We start from the raw sequence: 19,686 nt of genomic DNA, 5'->3' as shown, positions 1-19,686 counted from the left end.
TATCTCAACGTTTTCCTCGCAACATAATCACTAAAATATCGTCACTGTCGGGGAGAAACCTTGTATCTCCAAGTTTCAAATGTGTACGTCTTTTCATAAAGCAAAGCCCTGCTTCATCATACAAGACTGTCGCACAAAACTAGTGAAAACAGTCGATCTACAAGCACATGTGCTTGTAGATCTGCTGTTTTCACTAGTTTAGTACAATTTTTAGATGATAAATACAAAACGAACGGTTTTGGACATACATGGTTTCCACCAGACAACGACGATATGCTATAAATATAAGGTGCTGGGAGTGAAAATTATATTGTAGGGGTGCCTCGGATTAAAAAAAATATATTTATGGGGTGCCCTGAGACAAAGAGGTCTGGGAACCCCTGCCATAAAAGACACAAAAAAAACCTCTCTTCTTCATCAGTTTGTTGTTGCCAGGAGGACGTGTTGATCCTCAGACATCAGAGTTTGCCCGAACAGCAAAGATCTTCTATGATTTGGCTCTGAAGGTAAGATGGTCCTATATCTATATCAGGGGTCTTCAACGGGGGGTCCGGGACCCCCAGGGGGTCCTCACAGATACTACAGGGCTGCCACCAAATCTTTGTGTGATTGGAACCTTTTTGAGCGGTGCAAACCGCTCCTATATTTCACTTTTTAGTGTATTTAGCTAAAACATTAGAACGGGACGATCTCCATATAACCCACAAGAAACTTTATTTGGGAGGCAGAATGTGGGTCTCTCTTAGGCCTGAAATGACAGATGTATAGAAATGTGTCTTTTCCTGTCTGTTTGTCTGACCTCCTGTCTGTTTTTAGACAGCGACAGAGTGCACGATAAATTGTTATTAGCCTTTGGTCTGGTCAAGGATACTAACAAACCTGGCTGGTATGTTGCGCATAATATACTCCTGATGGTGTAACCGACATAATCTGTTTCCAAGAGGAAACCCAGCACTTCTTGGCGTTGGCCGTCAGTCAAAGTTAGAGGGCAAAGTCTGACCAACCCCATATCCTGGACCTTTCCTAAACTTTCAACTGGCAGATCGAACACCACCCAGGATTCGAGACAGCGACCATGCTACATTACCCTTGCAGACTATGGTTGCTGTTTCGAATCCTGGGTGGTTTTTCAATTTGCGCCGGTTTAAAGTTCAGGAAAGGTCCTTCCATCTTTCTGTCTGTCTGATCCCCTCTCCATTCTGCCCTCTGTCTGTTTTGTTTGAGCTTCTGGTCTGGACTGCATATTATTTTTCTCTTCTATTCACTCATTGACTGCCACCAGGCTGTTAATGGCCAGGCTGTTTGTCTGACCTCCTGTCTGTTTTCCATCTGTCTCCCCCTTGCTTTATAACCCACAAGAAGCTCTATTTGGCTCTATACAAACAAAAAGCATTCTGGGGCATTTACGAGTCTTGGCAATTCCAAATGGAATGTCATATTTCATGAATACAAAAGGTGGGTCTCTCTTTCTTAGGTCCTGAAGTGACAGGTATATAGAAAGACTGTCTTTGTGTCATTGCCGGTCTGTGACTGTGCCCTGTGACTGTAAAAGGGAGGGACTATCTCCATACCTCTTGCTTTATAACCCACAAGAAACTCTATTTGGGAGGCAAAAGGTGGGTCTCTCTTAGGTCCTGAAATGACAGGTGTATAGAAATATTTCATTGCCGGACTGTGATTGTCTGTCTTTTTCTGACTGTTTGTCTGACCCCCTGTCTGTTTTCAGACAGCGACATTTAGGAGTTTCTCCTGCATCTAGACTACTCCAAATGGAGTTTCAGGTGACACATAATTGTGCACATGAATGTGCAGGATACATTGTTATTAGCCTTTGGTCTGGTCAATGATACTAACAAACCTGGCTGGTATGTAGTGCATAATATGCTCCTGATGGTGTAACCGACATAATCTGTTTCCAAGAGGCAACCCAGCACTTCTTGGCGTTGGCCGTCAGTCAAAGTTAGAGGGCAAAGTCTGACCAACTCCATATCCTGGACCTTTCTGGCGCAGATCGAGCACCTCCCAGGATTCAAGACAGCGACCACGCTACATTACCCTTGCAGACTATGGTTGCTGTTTCAAATCCTGGGTGGTGTTCAATTTGCGCCGGTTTAAAGTTCAGGAAAGGGCCTTCCTTCCATCTTTCTGTCTGTCTGACCCCCTCTCCGTTCTGCCCTCTGTCTGTTTTGTTTGAACTTCTGGTCTAGACTGCATATTATTTTTCTCTTCTAGTGGGTGCCGTGACGGCAGTCCAAAATGGCTTTTTCCTCGCAACATAATCACTAAAATATCGTCACTGTCGGGGAGAAACCTTGTATCTCCAAGTTTCAAATGTGTACGTCTTTTCACAAAGCAAAGCCCTGCTTCATCATCGTGAACGGTAGCGTCGGGTGGCTGGTAAACTCTTCATAGCGGTATCGAATCTCGCTTCGGGAACGACTTTTTTTTTCTTTCTTGTTAGACCACTGGCCATAGCCACTTCGTCCAACACTTGACACAGTAGGCTTACCCAAAGCGTCCCCTCGTCTGACACTTTACGGTACTTGACAGGGCGTCAGTTGTCTGACGCTTTGAAGGTGAGAATATGTTGCATCATACAAGACTGTCGCACAAAACTAGTGAAAACAGTCGATCTACAAGCAAGCTGTCAAACAAGTCTATGAAACTGAATCTATGAAACCGATGTAAAGGTTTAATCAGCAAAACAAGTGTAGTGAGGGTCCCTGCTTTATCTCTCTCTCAACTAAGGGGTTCTTGGCCTGAAAACGTTGAAGACCCCTGATCTATATTGTTGCTGTACATGTCGTCATGTCGTCTGTTAGAGTGGTTCCCATGACATCACAACATACAATAACATTTTATGCCCGTACATGGAGATTCCTGTCTAGCACCGCTCACAAATAACCCTGAGAAATCTGACAGTGTGTGTGTGTGTGTGTGTGTGTGTGTGTGTGTGTGTGTGTGTGTGTGTGTGTGTGTGTGTGTGTGTGTGTGTGTGTGTGTGTGTGTGTGTGTGTGCGCGCGCGCATGCATGCGTCAGGCCAACGATGCAGGGGATTACTTCCCCATCTGGGGCTGCTGTCTTGGCCACCAGCAGCTCCTGGTCCTCACAGCCCAGCAGAAGGACATCCGCACCCAGACAGACACCATGGCTGTGGCTCTGCCTCTTACATTCACCACAGGTGATGAAGCCCCTTTTCCACTGGCCCAACTCCACACCACTCCACACCACACCGCCCACTTGTGTGAGGTTTTCCACTACAAGGTCCTGGGTAGAGTGGTGTGAAAGTGGTACTAAACGGGGTACTAAAAAGTATCCACTCTAGAGTAGGTCTGAGCTAGGCCACACAGGGCCAAACACATCATAATGACTGATCACTCACTGGGTTTTCATTTAGAACACCAGGATATAGTTGTAATACATGATAATAGATTCTATTGTGTTATAACCACTATTATGATCTATTATAGTATATTCTAATTATCATAGTAATACATTAATACTTTATAATGTATTATAATCACAGTTATAATCCATTATAGTGCATTATAATTAGGATAGTTGTAATACAAATGTATTATGTTAATTTATGTATTATAATCACAGTTAAAAGGGTCAATTTGTTTCTTACCGATAGGGGTACTTTTGTGTAATGGAAAATGTAGATATTTTTATGTGGTGTGGTGTGGTGTAGTGTGGTGTGGTGTGGTGTGGTGCTAAAACTGCAGTCGAAAGTATACCTAAATACCATCCATCCACCTTCAACCACTTATCCGGAATCGGGTCGCGGGCGCAACAGTTCCGGCAGAGAGCTCCAGTCGTCCTTTTTCTCGAGCAATATTTGCCACTTCCTCCAGGGGAATCCCGAGGCAGTCCAAGGCAGAGCATACGAGTGGAGTGCCTGCAAAAGCTGCTCCTCGCTCCAGGGGGCTGTTGTAACCAGGCCTGGAATTCCGTCATTTTAGGGGTTGTCCATTTTTGGAGGGCACAAAGGCCAAATACCAGGGCAGGAAGGCCATCAAATAAAACAAGATTTTAGTCAATTGAAACAATTTGTTGAATTTAAGGGTTAGGCACGATAACCTAATCTGCAGTGAAATAGATAAATGATTTACAATCTGATCTATGCTCAGCCCTGCACCAATCAAAGTCACTGGATTGGTTTAAAGATGGGGACTCTGGGGAGTTGATTTCAGAATCTAAAAAAAAGACACTTGTGTCTACATGGCAAGAAAGAGACACAGGTGTCTACTGTCTACATACATTGACAAGCAAGACAGAGGAGAAAGTAGTACAGTCAGCTGGGGCATTAAGGCCACTGTGGCCTCAGGTCATGCCATTGGTTTGAGGGGCACAAGGCCAAACTGAGGGGCAACGGCGGCCATGGCCTTCTTGGCCTCCATGAAATTCCTGCCCTGGTTGTTACGCTCGTTTCGCTCGATCGCTTTGACCTCCCCCCCATCCCCCGCTCCGCTCCATCACTCACCTTGATTTGCGTACCTCTCACTCTGCACTCCGCTCATTGTAGTCGCTCAGAGTCAGCAGCCAAAATATTTAAGTATTTTGCTGCGTGTCCAAAACACTTTTGCCACAAGCGTTCAGTGTAAAGAGCCTAACGTGAGCCGCAAGCCTCGATGGACAGCTAGCCTAGCCTACTATGTTGCAAAAGACACCATCTAGGTCTCTTTTTTATGTAGGCATTGTCTTTTTTAATAAGACAGACAATATGGAGGGTGTGCGCGTGACATCATCATCATAAGATTAAGATTAAGATTCCTACTATTTGTCACATACATTACTACCGGTGTATGCGAGAATTGTTCTCCGCATTTGTAACTCAGGTGGCACCTATGACTGGCTCCTTTCCAATTGAGGGGGCAGCGGTTATACTGCGAGTCTCTCACCTGATATGACTGAACGTGTGCGTGTGCGTGCGTGTTCCAGAGGCCAAGTCCAGCCGTTTGTTCAGAGGGTTCCCCAGACACCTGATGCAGTCTCTGGCCGAGGAGAACATCACCTCCAACTTCCACGGATGGAGTGTCTCACTGCAGGTGAATACTCTCCTCTCCTCTCTTTAATGCAAGCAATATGAAAACACCTACTAGACCTAGGACAAATTGCAACAAAAACTCTTTCAACTTTTTTTTTGTTTCATAAATATGTTCGTAACAACATATCAAACGTCCTAAGACTAAGACATCCCAGTGAAAAAGCTGTAAAAGGTTTGGGTCCCATAAACTTTACCATACAGGAAAATAAAATACATGAGATAAATCTGCATGTGAGGGGCAAACTAGGGGTTTTTCATGATTCTGAATCCATTGCATTTGTTTTGCACAAAAAACAATCATTCCCGCAAAACTCTGAAAAGTGATGACACATCACCAAACCATAGTTTTGTGGGTCCGTTTTGACACTTGTTGCGCCTTACAGAGTGCTGCTGCCTGCACCAGTAGCAGAGCCCAATACAATAAACTCAGTCACAAACAGCCATTCATAGCAACACGAAAGCAAGCAAAATATATGTTGATATACACACATGATTCAACAGGCTTCATCACATACCAGCCAAGCTTCTGGGACTAGTTATACACTTGCAGTCTGCACGCACGCACGCACACACACCCACCCACTGCTGAGCGCAGAACGCAGTGAGTGAGAAGCTCCACTTCACACTACAAACACTTTGATGTTTTTCCAAAACAGCATTAAAAAATATCAAGACAACTAGCCTAGATTAATGACAGCACAAGTCTTGCCCCAAAATCTTGTGTTGAAACGTTATATTCCATAATGCGCACACACAGCGTGAGTGTTGTTTTTCTTACCCGAATCTCCGGTGGTGTGTTAGCCAGACACTCCGGTAGGTTTCCTGATTAACAACCACGGTCGCTCGACTCGCTCAAGTGTCCAAAGTAAACGTCCTCGAAAAAAGTTTGACAAATTGTCCAGTAAATCCATATCTGTTTCTTCCTTTCTTTCCTTCCGCCATTTTTCGTTTCTTTATTTGTGAATTGTTGTGAGTAAATGTATAAATGTAGCTCTCAGCTCCCCTCTACTCAAACGAAAACAACATATGAAGCAGGAAGCAATTCACTTTTCTGATTGGTTTCCTCCCAGGACTGGGATGTGAATATCAGCAGTTCTCTTCTCTGATTGGACAATGTTTCTAGACACTCTAGAAGGTAGGTGACCCTATCTGAAAAAATGCGCCCAGGAGGGCTCTGATTGGTTAAAGAACCAGCCAATAACAATACAGTGCCCAACAACCATTCACTTCAAAGCCAATCAAAGGCAGCAGGCACTCTAAAGGAGGTTCAGAGGGTTCCTATCTTATCTGGAGACAACACAAGAAAACACCTGATTGGTTAAAAAAACGAATTGCTTTTTTAGACGTGCGCCCCTAGTGGAAGCAGTGTGTCCAGCCTGACTGAGTGAGAGAGAGAATGAAAGCAGAAAAATAAATGAATGAAAAATAAATATATATTATTAAATATAAATTTCTTCATCAGGCAAGTGCTGGGGGCTAGCAGAGAAGGGCTCGCTAGCCCTCACGGACCTCCACTGACTAAAAGCAGATTTATATAGATTTTGTTTCCTGTATAGTTAAAGGACAACTCTGCCCTAAATCATTTCATACTCATTTTCCTACTTATATTGACCCGAAAAGACTGTCCATGGGGTCTATTAGGCAGAAATGCCCTTGTTGTCCAGTTTCCCCTTCAGAACACAGCAGCTGTCATAGCATAGAGTGAAGCCTATAAGCCTATCACTTTTACACTATTTTTTGTGTTCAAAAGTGATTTTCTTTTTCATGAATGTCGTACTAGTTGTCATTACAAACACATCCATGCCTTGGTTGTCCCACACAAGCCACCACAATCTCATAAATAATGTTTTGGGGTTGTCATTCGGCACAAGTGCCAATCAAAGTGACTGCACTGGCCTCTCAGGTTTAGGCATAGTTTTACTGAGGTTAGGGTTAGGATTAGGGTTAGGTTTAGGCACTCACTAGTCACTACACTGAGCACACATCCGGTGCGCATTTCCGAACGCACCCTTTGATACGCTCGGACTGAATCACCTGCCGAAAACACTCTCCCAAAAATACTGGGATTTTTGCGAGGGACCTGGGGGATAAATCTTTTATAAAGGGTCCATAGAGGTCAAATCAATCATCAAAACATCCTTCCCAGAGGATGGTCACAGAACCTCATTTTGAGACTCTACTATAAATGAGGGATCCAGAAGTATAGTGTACTACAGTAGTGAACAAATCAGCCCATTTCAGACACTACTCCGTTGCCATCTGGTTGCGTCATCGCTGTCACACAGTTAAAGCGCTCAGAGCCCTGGCTTTTGGAGCAATAAATAATAGACAATCTACAAGCTCTCAACAGGGGGCAAAGCGATGCGTTGTGAGCTTGTACATCAACTCCCCAATGCTTGTGGATTGTAAATAACATACCAACATGTTGCGGTGTTATTATGAGATATGCCTATATAAAATTCAATAAAATAATGTTATTAATATATATATATATATATATATATATATATATATATATATATATATATATATATATATGTAAAGAGAGAGAGATCGAAAAACAAAAGCCTCCAGCGCCTATTCTCGTAATTCTCTTCATAAACAACTTTAGTCTAGAGCTTTTTTCATCATTTGTTCTCTGGTGACAAGGCTGTGGACATTTGTACGAGTTGTTTTCTTTAGCGGGTGGTTCTGCTACGAGCAGCAGGGGGCGAAGCGATGCGTTGTGAGCTTGTACATCAACTCCTCAATGCTTGTGGATTGTAAATAACATACCAACATGTTGCGGTGTTATTATGAGATATGCCTATATAAAATTCAATAAAATAATGTTATTAATATATATATATATATATATATATACATATATATATATATATATATTTATATATATATATATATATATATATATATATATATATATATGTAAAGAGAGAGAGATCGAAAAACAAAAGCCTCCAGCGTCTATTCTCGTAATTCTCTTCATAAACAACTTTTTTCATCATTTGTTCTCTGGTGACAAGGCTGTGGACATTTGTACGAGTTGTTTTCTTTAGCGGGTGGTTCTGCTACGAGCAGCTCTGTTGCTTTTGCTCAGCAACAAGTGGCTACGGCTAGCTGCGTTCATTGCCTCCTGCCCAGAGACGAGCAGGCAGTGTGCATGTGTGCGTGCACACCGCATGTGCGTGCTCAAAGCGCGAGACAGCGGCCGCAGTGCAGTGCATTGTGGGGCGGTAGGGCTTGAATAGTGACCATCGAATGCATAGACATAGAAAGGGGGCGTATGCATTGAGCAACTAAGGGGATCTTCATCGCTTCCGTGTTCATTGCTTCCGCGTGCGTCACTCATACGGAAGTCGGTAAGCCAATCAGAGGCAGGTGGGGGCTGGTCTTTACGTATGCAGCCTGTGTAAGAACAGCAGAGCCGCGCAACATCGGAACTGGCTCTGTTGAATTGAATTGTATTCCTTGGATAACTCCCGGAAAAGTCACGCTGTGATTGGCCAGTAGTCACTTTGACTGACAGCGTTCCCTTAGTTTTTCCAGGAAGTCCGGACTAGAACTTTTGCACATCGCTCCAATTAACTGCAGAGGCGAACGAGGCATCTAGCTCTGTATCTGTGATCGAATGCACACTAAAAATCCAAATGCATTGTGGGATACTTCAGTACACTATATTAGGGTACAAAAATGCTCACTATACCTTCGGACACTAGTTGAAAATGGCGGAGCCCCCTTTTAGTACACTACATTAGAGAATAGGGTGGATTTCGGACGCAGCCCTGGTTAACTGGCAGCCATCCTGGGTGCCATCTTGAAAATGATGCCTTTATGGTAATTATATTTTCCTGGATTTTTGGGATGTTCTCAGGCATGCCTAAAGGTACCAGAATCAATTGAAACCCTTTTGTATCAATGTTTAGGGAGGTTTAGTGCTATTCTTTCATATAGGCCTATTGACCTGTCTATTTCTCATAAAAAGTGCTCATTTAAGATAAGGCTGAAGCTTACCACCTCAGAATGAAATACTGTGGGTAAATTATACATTTCCTGAATCCTTATGGTCATGTCTGTATTCCAGTTGTTGTGTTTTGTGTCTCTGATGTTTCTTGATGGCACAGAAGACTAAAAGAAAATATATGGTTTAGGTGGAAATATGATATGATATGATATAGTATGATATAGTACTTTATTGTCAGTTCACACTGAAATTTGTCTTACGACACAGCAGTCATGTATTCAAAACATATATACAAACATTTGTAACACATCAAGGCATACGTGACACGCTGAGTCGCGGTGCAGCCCCTGTACCAGCGCACCAATAGTTATTTTTATTTATTTATTAAAGGTTTGAAGAGCTCCACTGACCACTCTACTTATCATACTATTCACAAAAGGCCTTGAATGAAAGCTCAAAGTGTCCCCTTAAAAATGATACCAAACATATAATATAAAACATTACAATATGTCCTGAACATGAGCTAATAGAAATATATGTACCTGTGCCTAAAATGCTAATTTTCAAAGGGGGATGGTAACTTTAGCAGCTGATAACACCACTTAAGCTACCTGTCTGCAAGGTCTATCATATCAAAACTTAATCTAGAGATGTATAGGAATAAAAAAAAACACAACTAGAATTTGCCACCCCAGGTGGTACCGGTATGTCAAATGTTGAGTCTTAGCCTAAGGACTAGGTGACCAACCAGAGTGACGAGCGAACGGGACAAGAGCCCTCTGGAGCGCGGAGCGGCTTTCGTTCCCGCTCCACTCCGCTCACATGCTCTGAGTGGAGGACATTGATATTTGCATCTGAGGACTTCATGTATGTAATATGATGTCATAGACAAACATAATTGGGAACAGTAGTGAATGTCAATATTCAGAGTCCTACATGACATCATAGATGGCCATACAGTATCTATATTTTTAGGCATGTAGTGTGTAGAAGAACCAGACTTAGACATGTATGAGAGAAAAGATAATATGATTCTCAAACTGATCAAATAGAAATGTACACCTGGCTCTTAACCCACCATGCATGCATGCATGGGACCTACACTTCTGTTCACTACCGTATGTAGGTCTACAGTACCTCCCCCACCCTCAGTGCACGGTGCACCCAAAGCAGGATGCTAAGTAAGTGCACTATACTGTGTGGGGAGAGTGTTTTCTGCTGGTGTTTCAGTCCGAGTGTATCAAAGGGTGCGTTCGGAAATGCGCACCGGGTCTGGTTAGGGTTAGTTTTAGGCATAGTTTTACTGAGGTTAGGGTTAGGGTTGGGTTTAGGCATAGTTTTACTGAGGTTAGGGTTAGGATTAGGGTTGGGTTTAGGCACTCACTACACTGAGCACACACCCGGTGCGCATTTCCGAACGCACCCTTTGATACACTCGGACTGAAACACCAGCAGAAAACACTCTCCCATACTGTGTGGCTATTTCCGCTCTATAGCTAAACTGCACAAACAAAAGTAAGTTACATAATAAATTACATTTTAAAAACAGTAAGTCTTAAGTGGTGACTTTTGCAGCAAATGTTAAATGATCAGGTTTTGAAGACTGTTCACAGTAAAAGACAAAGTGGTCTGAACTGAACATGCTTTGTAGTTGAAGACTTGCTGCTCTGGTGTTGTGGTCGCAGGCACAGCAGCTCACCACAACTAGCAGCTGCATTGTCTATAAGGTCACTTCCTAGTTTCATGTTTTCTTATGATCAGTACAACCTGGGGTGGGGAAGCATATCGACTTGAACTGCCGGTCATCATGATTGGAAATTGTTTTACAATTGTTGTTTTTCTCATTTTGCTTGATACATGTTATGCCACTGAAGGTAAGACATCTGTAAAGTCTGTCTTCTATCAAATTGCATTATGTTGCATTATGCCATAGAGTATACAGTAGGCCAGTGCCACTGTACACCAGCTTCCTCATGCAGCACGAGGGGGCAGGTTGAACTATAGCAGTCTTTGTACAGACGCTATTTTATGTTTAAATTGCAGGCTTAACTCACGTTAGGAGAGGCTGTTAATGTTTGCTTCCAAACCGTAATGTCACTGATTTGGTTCATGTTCATAGATTTCTATCCACAATGATAAAACATATGTCAAGTCAAGTCATATGTGATTTATTTTTGGGGACTGAGCATTTTTCATATTATAATTATTCCCAGATGCAGTGTCACTTATGAAAACCATTGGTGAGGAACCAGATGTCACTCCAATATGCCCCGATCAGACATTTATCATAATGATAAAGTGTAACATCAAAACAACAAGGAATGGAGACTGTCGACTGCTGTCAAACTTTGAGAATGGCACTGAGAGTTCTTGTGACTCCAGGATCACTCTGTTAAAACAGAATGACAGAATGTTTCTACACCTCAATAAATTAACACCAGCAGATAGTGGAAGCTATAACTGTGAGTGTGTGTTCACTGGAGGAATCAATTTTGTCCAACTCAACAGTAAGTTATATCTGTTTTGTAATTTCCTGACCACAAATTATGTTGTACATTCAATTGCAGCCTTTGTTAATGTGCTAATATATAAGGTGAATGATTTCATAATTATCAGAACATTAGCATCGAAGGTTAAAGGTTTTGAGTGTCTTGGATTGCCCAAGAATGATAACATGGTTTATAGGTCTTTAAACTTCAAATTATACAGTGTTTCTTTTCTGTAATCTGTATTTTTTTTTTTTTTTTTTTTTAAATAATTAGGCTCAGAAAGGTGAGCTCATTTGTCTCTGGACGTACACATCATCATCCAGTTTACCCTCCCCTAAAAAACAAAATAAAGAATTATGACATTTGATATCATAAGACCTTTAAAGCATGACTATTGGGGCTACAGTGTTTGGATTTGTTTAGCAGTACCCGCTGTGTATCGTAGACTGCCGCTAACCATGGAATTTTCAATTGTTATTTTATTTTGACAGTTGTTTCGGCAATGTAAACATAATGTTCTCTCATGCCAATAAAGCTCCTTTGAATTGAATTGGAATTGGATTGAACATCTACATGTCACAGAAGGACACCTTGACTTGACGATAAAGGTGTATCTGTCCTTCACAGTTACAGTACCAGTACCAGAGCATGCAGTGGACAATGCATCCCCCAACATGATGTACATTCTTGCGGCAGTGATAAGCATCACTATCATCATCGTTGGAATTGCAGTTACCTTGTGTATCACATGGAGAAAAATCACCAATCGGTGAGATTATTATATTCCAGGACTACAATAGCAATAGAGATTTGTTTGCACGTTTACAATGTTTTAGACTGCATTCCTGGACACCCATCTGATGACTTATCTCGGAGCGATTAGGTCTGTGATTTCCTGTTACGAGTTTGTTGTACATGTTGTTGTTTTTTGTCCTTTGATTTTAAATTAATTTGATGTTAACATTTTGTCCGAGGAGGGTTTCTGATGAGGGTAGTTTCATAATTTGTATAGGGACTTAAAGGAGCTATAGTCAACTTTTTCTTGAAAAACGGATGCTAAAATAAAAATAATGTTTCGAAAATATTTTATTAAAAAATAAGCTTCATATATGTATTTCTATTCAAAAATGACCACAAAAAGCGTAAAATAATGATAAAATAATCATTTTGGCCATTGTCAGACCGACACTTTTACATCCTAGTCTATTAATGACATGTTCTGGCGATATGAGCTTAGACAAAATGCTATTTTCAACTTCTCTATTTGATCTTTTGCCCAACAGAAAGAAAAGTGAAACATTGCAGAATTCCCAGCGAGTGGTAATATACATGCGCGTGCATGCGTGTGTGTGTGTGTGTGTGTGTGTGTGTGTGTGTGTGTGTGTGTGTGTGTGTGTGTGCGGCATATGCATGTGAAAATGTTTGGTAGATCATTTCTCTGTTGTAACAATGCTTCTTGGCAATAACTTTTATACAAATGTTTATGTTTTTCTTTGCTTTTAAATGGTGCCCCATTTGAAGGGAACATGCATTTGCGGTTATCTGAGGGACAGGTGTTAATTTTCCCAAACACCTGCTGGCGTTCCGCTGTTTTTATGGAGGTTTTGCCCAGAGAGGGGAGTGGGGAACAGCCCAGGACCTCCTGAGGTTGCAAATGGGATAGGAGACACAAAGTCTCCCTATAGGATCCCATTCTAACAGACCACTTTTAGTACTAAGTACTTGGGAGACAGTCTACCTTGTACTGGGGGCTCTTTGGGTAGGATGCTCAAATAAGAGTCAAGAGCAACAGCAGAATAAAATGTTTATTGCCAAGAAACATTACTAAAGAGAAATAATCGACCAAACACAAATGTCCAACTATTGTACTACAGTATCATATATGGGCAGAGAGAGGGGGGGAGTTGATCTATTTATACAGTATATAACAGGAAGGGGTGGGTGGAAGAAGCAATGAGCAATGTGGTTGCAAAAGTCTCACACATATGTAAGACAAGGGCTGCGGTGGGCTTGAATTCAAAACAAAACAAAACACTTTGTGTTTCGATACAAAATAATACTGTTTCTGTTTAATTCTGTAAAACACCTGTAGAACTGTGATGTGACAACAGCAGGGCTTGAAATTATGTTTTGCTCACAAATTCGCCTGAAATGTAATCTGTACAACCTAAAAATGTATTTAGGAGCACACTGTGTGCGTCCGTCCGTGCATGCGTGTGTGTTGAAGCCCTTGGAGCTATAGAGATCGAATCATAGGAACACATGGGTGGTATATTTGGGAAAATGAGTTTCTTTTGAAACTGTTGTAAATATTCAGAATCAATCAACGTGTAGCCTATTGAGAAATGTACAGTATATGATGACACAAAAAATATCTATGCACAAATTAGAAGTGAGTAGGCTATATGCAATATGGACAATATATTGACTGACTATACACCCTAATACACATTACATTTACATAGCAATTATTTTATCATTTAGAAATCAAATTATCCAAATAAACTAGCCTAAAGGTGAACACAAACCACAGCTGAAGATGTGAATCAGTCTAGGGTCCTTGTCTGGAGTTACATCTGTCTGAGAGATGGATGGATGAGGGACAGACATCCAGGATGGTAACAGGTAAAGGGCTCTAAGGAAGAGTGGGCACCTCAATGTAAAATGCCTTTTTCCCCAAAATGTTAAAAAGTAAATATTTGGGAAATACGTGATTAGAACATGATTGAACATTCTGCAATTAAAGTCTAATATTTCTATAATTGCTACAAAGCCAGTATTGGGCATGAAGAAGTTTAAAATTTAGGTCTGATAATGACACATCACATACCGTGCGTGTTCAAATCATGTATACTTTACATTTGTTAAGATAATTTTCCAAATATTGAATTTTGCAATTTTACCATTTTATGTTACTTTAAGTAAACCGCACTATTATATTGTTGTTTTTATATTAAACAATCGGTTAGATAGTGCTCATGGTTTGTCACGTACAGTTTTTTATAGTAAACGCTTGTTGGTGTTGAGGTGCAGGCGGCTCACAGTTGTCTGACACTGTCAGTAGTACTAGGAAGCTCTTAGACTTTGACAACCCCTGACCTAATTAATATTTTATTTTTCTTTGTAGGAACCAGTGGATATTGAGCCTTACAGCACCTTCATACAGACAGACAACATTCTTTATTCACGTTCTTGAAAACTGCAGTTTGCATCAAGCCACGAAAATAATCATCAGATATGTCACGGCACTAATTAATGAACAATTATAAGTCCATATCAACTCTGCCGTTTTATAACTAAAATAATTGAAAAGGTTGTCTTTCAATAACTGTCCAACTTCTTGTCACTTAAACACAGACATGGGCAGAATTTCAGTCATACTGGTGATGTCAGTGCTGCATTTGACACTGTCTATCACAACATATTACTACTAGTACTAGGCCTCTCCCCATGCAGCTCAGTTTTCAAGCATGCTCAAGGTGGAAGACAGCGTACAACATCTCTCAACGCATCTGGTCTTGAAGATAATCAGAGGATCAGTGCCCAGATACTTGTCAAACTATTTGTCTAGAGTGAGTGATGCCCATGGGCATGGCAACAGAAGGCGCTCATCTGTTCTGACCTGTTCCCCCAGAATTCGGCTCAAACGGGTAAAAATGCATTCGACTATGCTGCCACCAAAATGTGGGATGCCTTGCCAAAATGCTTTTAGGGTCTCAACTCCCTACCCAAACTCAAAACTATCCTGGCCTTAAAATACAATTGTAGTGTAACTCCTTGAACACTGTGATAGTAGAATTCCTCCTCTTCCCTTGCCCCCACCCCAAATGTATTATATTGCATTGTATTGTATTCTATTGTATGTACTGATGGATTGAGTACAGTGGACAGCAATGTAAACAAGCTCCCTTTTTTCCTTGTAGCATAACCTGTGATACATATAACATATTTAATTACTACCCATTTGTATATTATGTTTTTGCATATTACTGTTTGTCTTTAAATGCCTTAATGAATTGAATATACAGGACCTGCCCCTTATCTGGGTTATCCTTTTAGCATTATTTTGTATAAATCTGTGCCACCATGTCTTTTTTGCAAACTGTTAATGAAGTATTCAATCAATCAATGGTTTATGTCCCTAAACAGAAATAAGGAAAGATCATCCAGTTTTTTATGCACCACATATCTGGGATAAACACCCTTGCAAGCATTGCAGGTCTGCTGCAACTCTCAGTTATTTTAAATCAATGCTGAAGATGTTTCTGTATTATTCTAAATAAATAGTGTAAGTAATGGGAAAAATAAATAACTTGCTTCAACCTTGTTATGCTGGGCACACATTATGCTGCCCCCTAGGGGTAATATTAATGTTGATTTCTGCATGCTGTAAAGGCCCATTCCCACTGGGCCAGATAACAGATAAATACATCTCTTTCATTCAAGTGGACGATAAGATACAGATAAAAACAATATCTGTCACAGATTTTTTTATCTGTGACAAATATTTTTTAGTAATAGATTTATCAACAAACCCGGTTAACCTGAATAACCTGAATAGTCTCTGCACGTTCAAATATATAATAAGGAATAAGGACTTTTGCATGATGCGGGTGACGAAAAAGCAGAACAAATGTCTAATTGCATTATTTGATTAAAAAACTAAAAAAGAAAGAAAAAAAAGTTGAATTGACTTGTTGAAATAGGCTATACAATATACATAACCTGGCCCAGCCGACCTGCCTGTCACAGCTCCCGAGCTCCGCCTACTCCACTAGTGCTAGCCTCGCTTCACCAGGCTTTCCGCATCCGTGGGAAGCCTGGTTTGCGAAAAAAAAAAACAGTGTGATCCGGTCTAGAGCCAAGTATCCCTCACTGCATCGCAGAACGGGGGCGTGGCGGGATGGGGGCGTGGCGGGATCACTTACGGCCTGTACCATAGAGGCCTGTACGGCCCGCTCCTCCCACATCCGGCGGTTGCGACTGACGTTACACAATATTATGATTGGCTTTGAATTGCTCTTCAAACCTTTATTGAACACGGAAACTAACATTCACAAAAAATATAACGTTTCTTCATAATGAAAAATTACTTTTAATAATAAATATCAGTATTGCATTAATTCTGTATAAAAATAACATTACAAAAAAAGAAATGTTTCTTAATAATGAAAAATAACTATTAATAATATCAGCGGTGAGGGACCCCTGGGGACCCCCCCTGAGGAGCGGCGGTCAGCGAGAGGCACCCTGGTGGAGACCCCGGTGGAGGGACCCCCGCACGGTGGCCGTGAGTCGTCCGCCGGCAACGTCCGCGAGAGGTGCCGTGGGACCCCGGTGGAGGGTCGCCGGCGGCGGTGACTCACGGGTGGTCCGTCGCCATTTAGCTGTCTCTAAAAACGACTCAGGGACTCGTGGAGGGTGGGATCTCGAAACACTAAACAGCCTACAGGGAGGAGCGGGACGTCCCGTGACGGCCCGCTCCTCCCCCATCCCGCCACGCCCCCGTTCTGCACTATGCAGTGAGGGGCTTCTCTCTCGAGCCCGCCTACTTAGTACTGTATCCGGTTATTTACACCCCCCCTGAGAAACGTGGAGGCGGCGGATATGCATCTGGAACTCTCTGAAAGTCTGGCTATGTAGTCAGGGAATTTTAATAAAACCCTGGGAATACATTCCTTACCAAACAATTTCTTCACCAATGTGTTCGTAAAGGTGTCTAGTAACATATCTAACAAAGATTGAAATTCAACATCCCTAGCGAAATGTTTGACAGCTAGGGTGTTAGGGGGTCTGTAGCAACTCATAATGTAATAACTGCTCATAAGTTAAGATCTGTTTATTTGACAGGGACCTTGCTCATTAATGGACATGTCAGTTTTCACTTCAATGTAAATGAGCCAGATTTAGCCCGCTGTGGGCTAATTTCCATCTGCAGTCCCTGGACCCCCATTGGTGGTGATCAACCCCCCCAATCCAACCCTTGATGCTGAGTGCCAAGCAGGGAGGCATTTGGGTCCCATTTTTATAGTCTTTGGTATGACCCGGCCGGGGAATTGAACCCCCGACCTCCCAGTCTCAGGGCGGACACTCTCACCACAAGGCCACTGAGCTGGTCAGTCAGTCAGACAGACAGACAGACAGACAGACAGACAGACAGACAGACAGACAGACAGACAGACAGACAGACAGGATCCCCATTGGTGGTGGTGATCAACCCCCCCAATCCAACCCTTGATGCTGAGTGCCAAGCAGGGAGGCATTGGGTCCCATTTTTATAGTCTTTGGTATGACCCGGCCGGGGAATTGAACCCCCGGCCTCCCAGTCTCAGGGCGGACACTCTAACCACAAGGCCACTGAGCTGGTCATCATAATGTAATAAGGGCTCATAATGTAATAAGAAAAATGTAATAAAAACTCATAATGTAATAATCAGCTCATAATGTAATAAAAAAACGAGCGCATAACGTAATAATGGATTTTTCAATAATGTAATAATGTAATAATGTATTACATTAAGAACCTCCACATAGGAGGCTCATAATGTAATAAAACTTCATAATGTAATAATGTATTTTTTATTACATTATGAGCCGATTATTACATCATGAGCTTTTATTACATGTTTTTATTACATTATGAGCCCTTATTTCATTATGAGTTGCTACACACCCTGCCAACTCTGTTGATGAAGAATGGAGCAACTATCTGCTAAACATGCAGCAAATTAATACATATGGGGTAGGCCTGTGACGATTCACTTTTTCCCGATTCGATTCGATTTCGATTCATAGGGTGACGATTCGATTACATCACGATTATTGCGTTTTCCTGCGATTTGCGATTCGAATCACGATTATTGCGATTTTCCCCCAAAATTACATCTTTTTTATATTGAAACATTTAAAAAAAATCTAAACAATATAAAACATTAAAAGTTGAATCATAATCATAAATCAATGCAGCCAAATAAAGTCAGTCAATCTTTCTGGCATTTATTTCAGCCAAAGTGCCAGACTAGTGGTACAACATTACAACAACATGTTCCTGGTCAAGATGCCAGAAAACACAGAACACAACATTCATAAAAAATAAAAGAAAATTGCTTTGCTGCAGGACTACAGCACTGTGCTAGCTTTGTAACATGACATCCTCATGACCTAAAACTGTTCCTTTAGGACCTGTACTTACTCTGACTGAAAGTGGTTATTTCATCAAATTCACCTTCAAGTTAATTTTGCCTTCATTTTTTTGGAGCTGTGTGTCCCTATACGTGGCTGTGTGGGTCTGTCTGTGTGTGTGTGTGTGTGTGTCTGTGTGTGTGTATGTAGCCTGACTTCGGCGCGTAACTAGTGCCGCACCATTTACGCCACTCGCGCAATATATACATCAAAATGTGCGGCTCGGCCGGGAATGGTGTTCTATTACCTTTCGTTCCGATCCGCCTTACCATGCCGACGTAATCGGCAAAAAACGACGCTTAATTGTCCCCATTGACTTATAATGGGACAATGCAAGAAATCACTTTCAAGTATTTTTCTCTCGTAAACCATAGGAGCTACAGTTTCAAACCTCGGAGAGGAGATTCATAATGATTTTAAGAATGAATCGAAAAATAATTACATCACTCGGCCTCAGGGTGGCGCTATAACGGCCCACTTTACGTTTTGCCCCGTAACTCTTGAACCGTAGATCGGAAAATTAAAATTATTTTTTCCCTGGATTCCTTGGGTCAAGACGCATCTCCCCATATAGGCCACACCCATTTGCGCCAGGATAGATTTTCCGCCATCTTGAATTTTCTCCAAAACACACTTTTTGCTCCTTTTCCTACATATTTTCTTCAAATGTCACAAAAATCGGTACACATGATCCACACACACACACACACACACACACACACACACACACACACACACACACACACACACACACACACACACACACACACACACACACACACACACACACACACACACACAGCTCCACTTCACACGGGTGTGATTTTTTTAAATATAAATAAATAAAATCGGGAAAATCGATTCTGAACTTTGAAAATCGATTAATTGAATCGCCAGCATTAACATCACGATAATATAGTGAATCGATTTTTTTTGCACAGGCCTAATATGGGGATCATTTAGCTGTACAAAGAGCATCCACAATGTTGTTAACATACAGTTT

This window comes from Nannobrachium achirus (genome assembly GCF_963921795.1).
Source record: "Nannobrachium achirus genome assembly, chromosome: 12".
In the NCBI taxonomy this organism is placed as follows: domain Eukaryota; kingdom Metazoa; phylum Chordata; class Actinopteri; order Myctophiformes; family Myctophidae; genus Nannobrachium; species Nannobrachium achirus.
Note: the sequence above shows the minus strand (reverse complement) of the source record.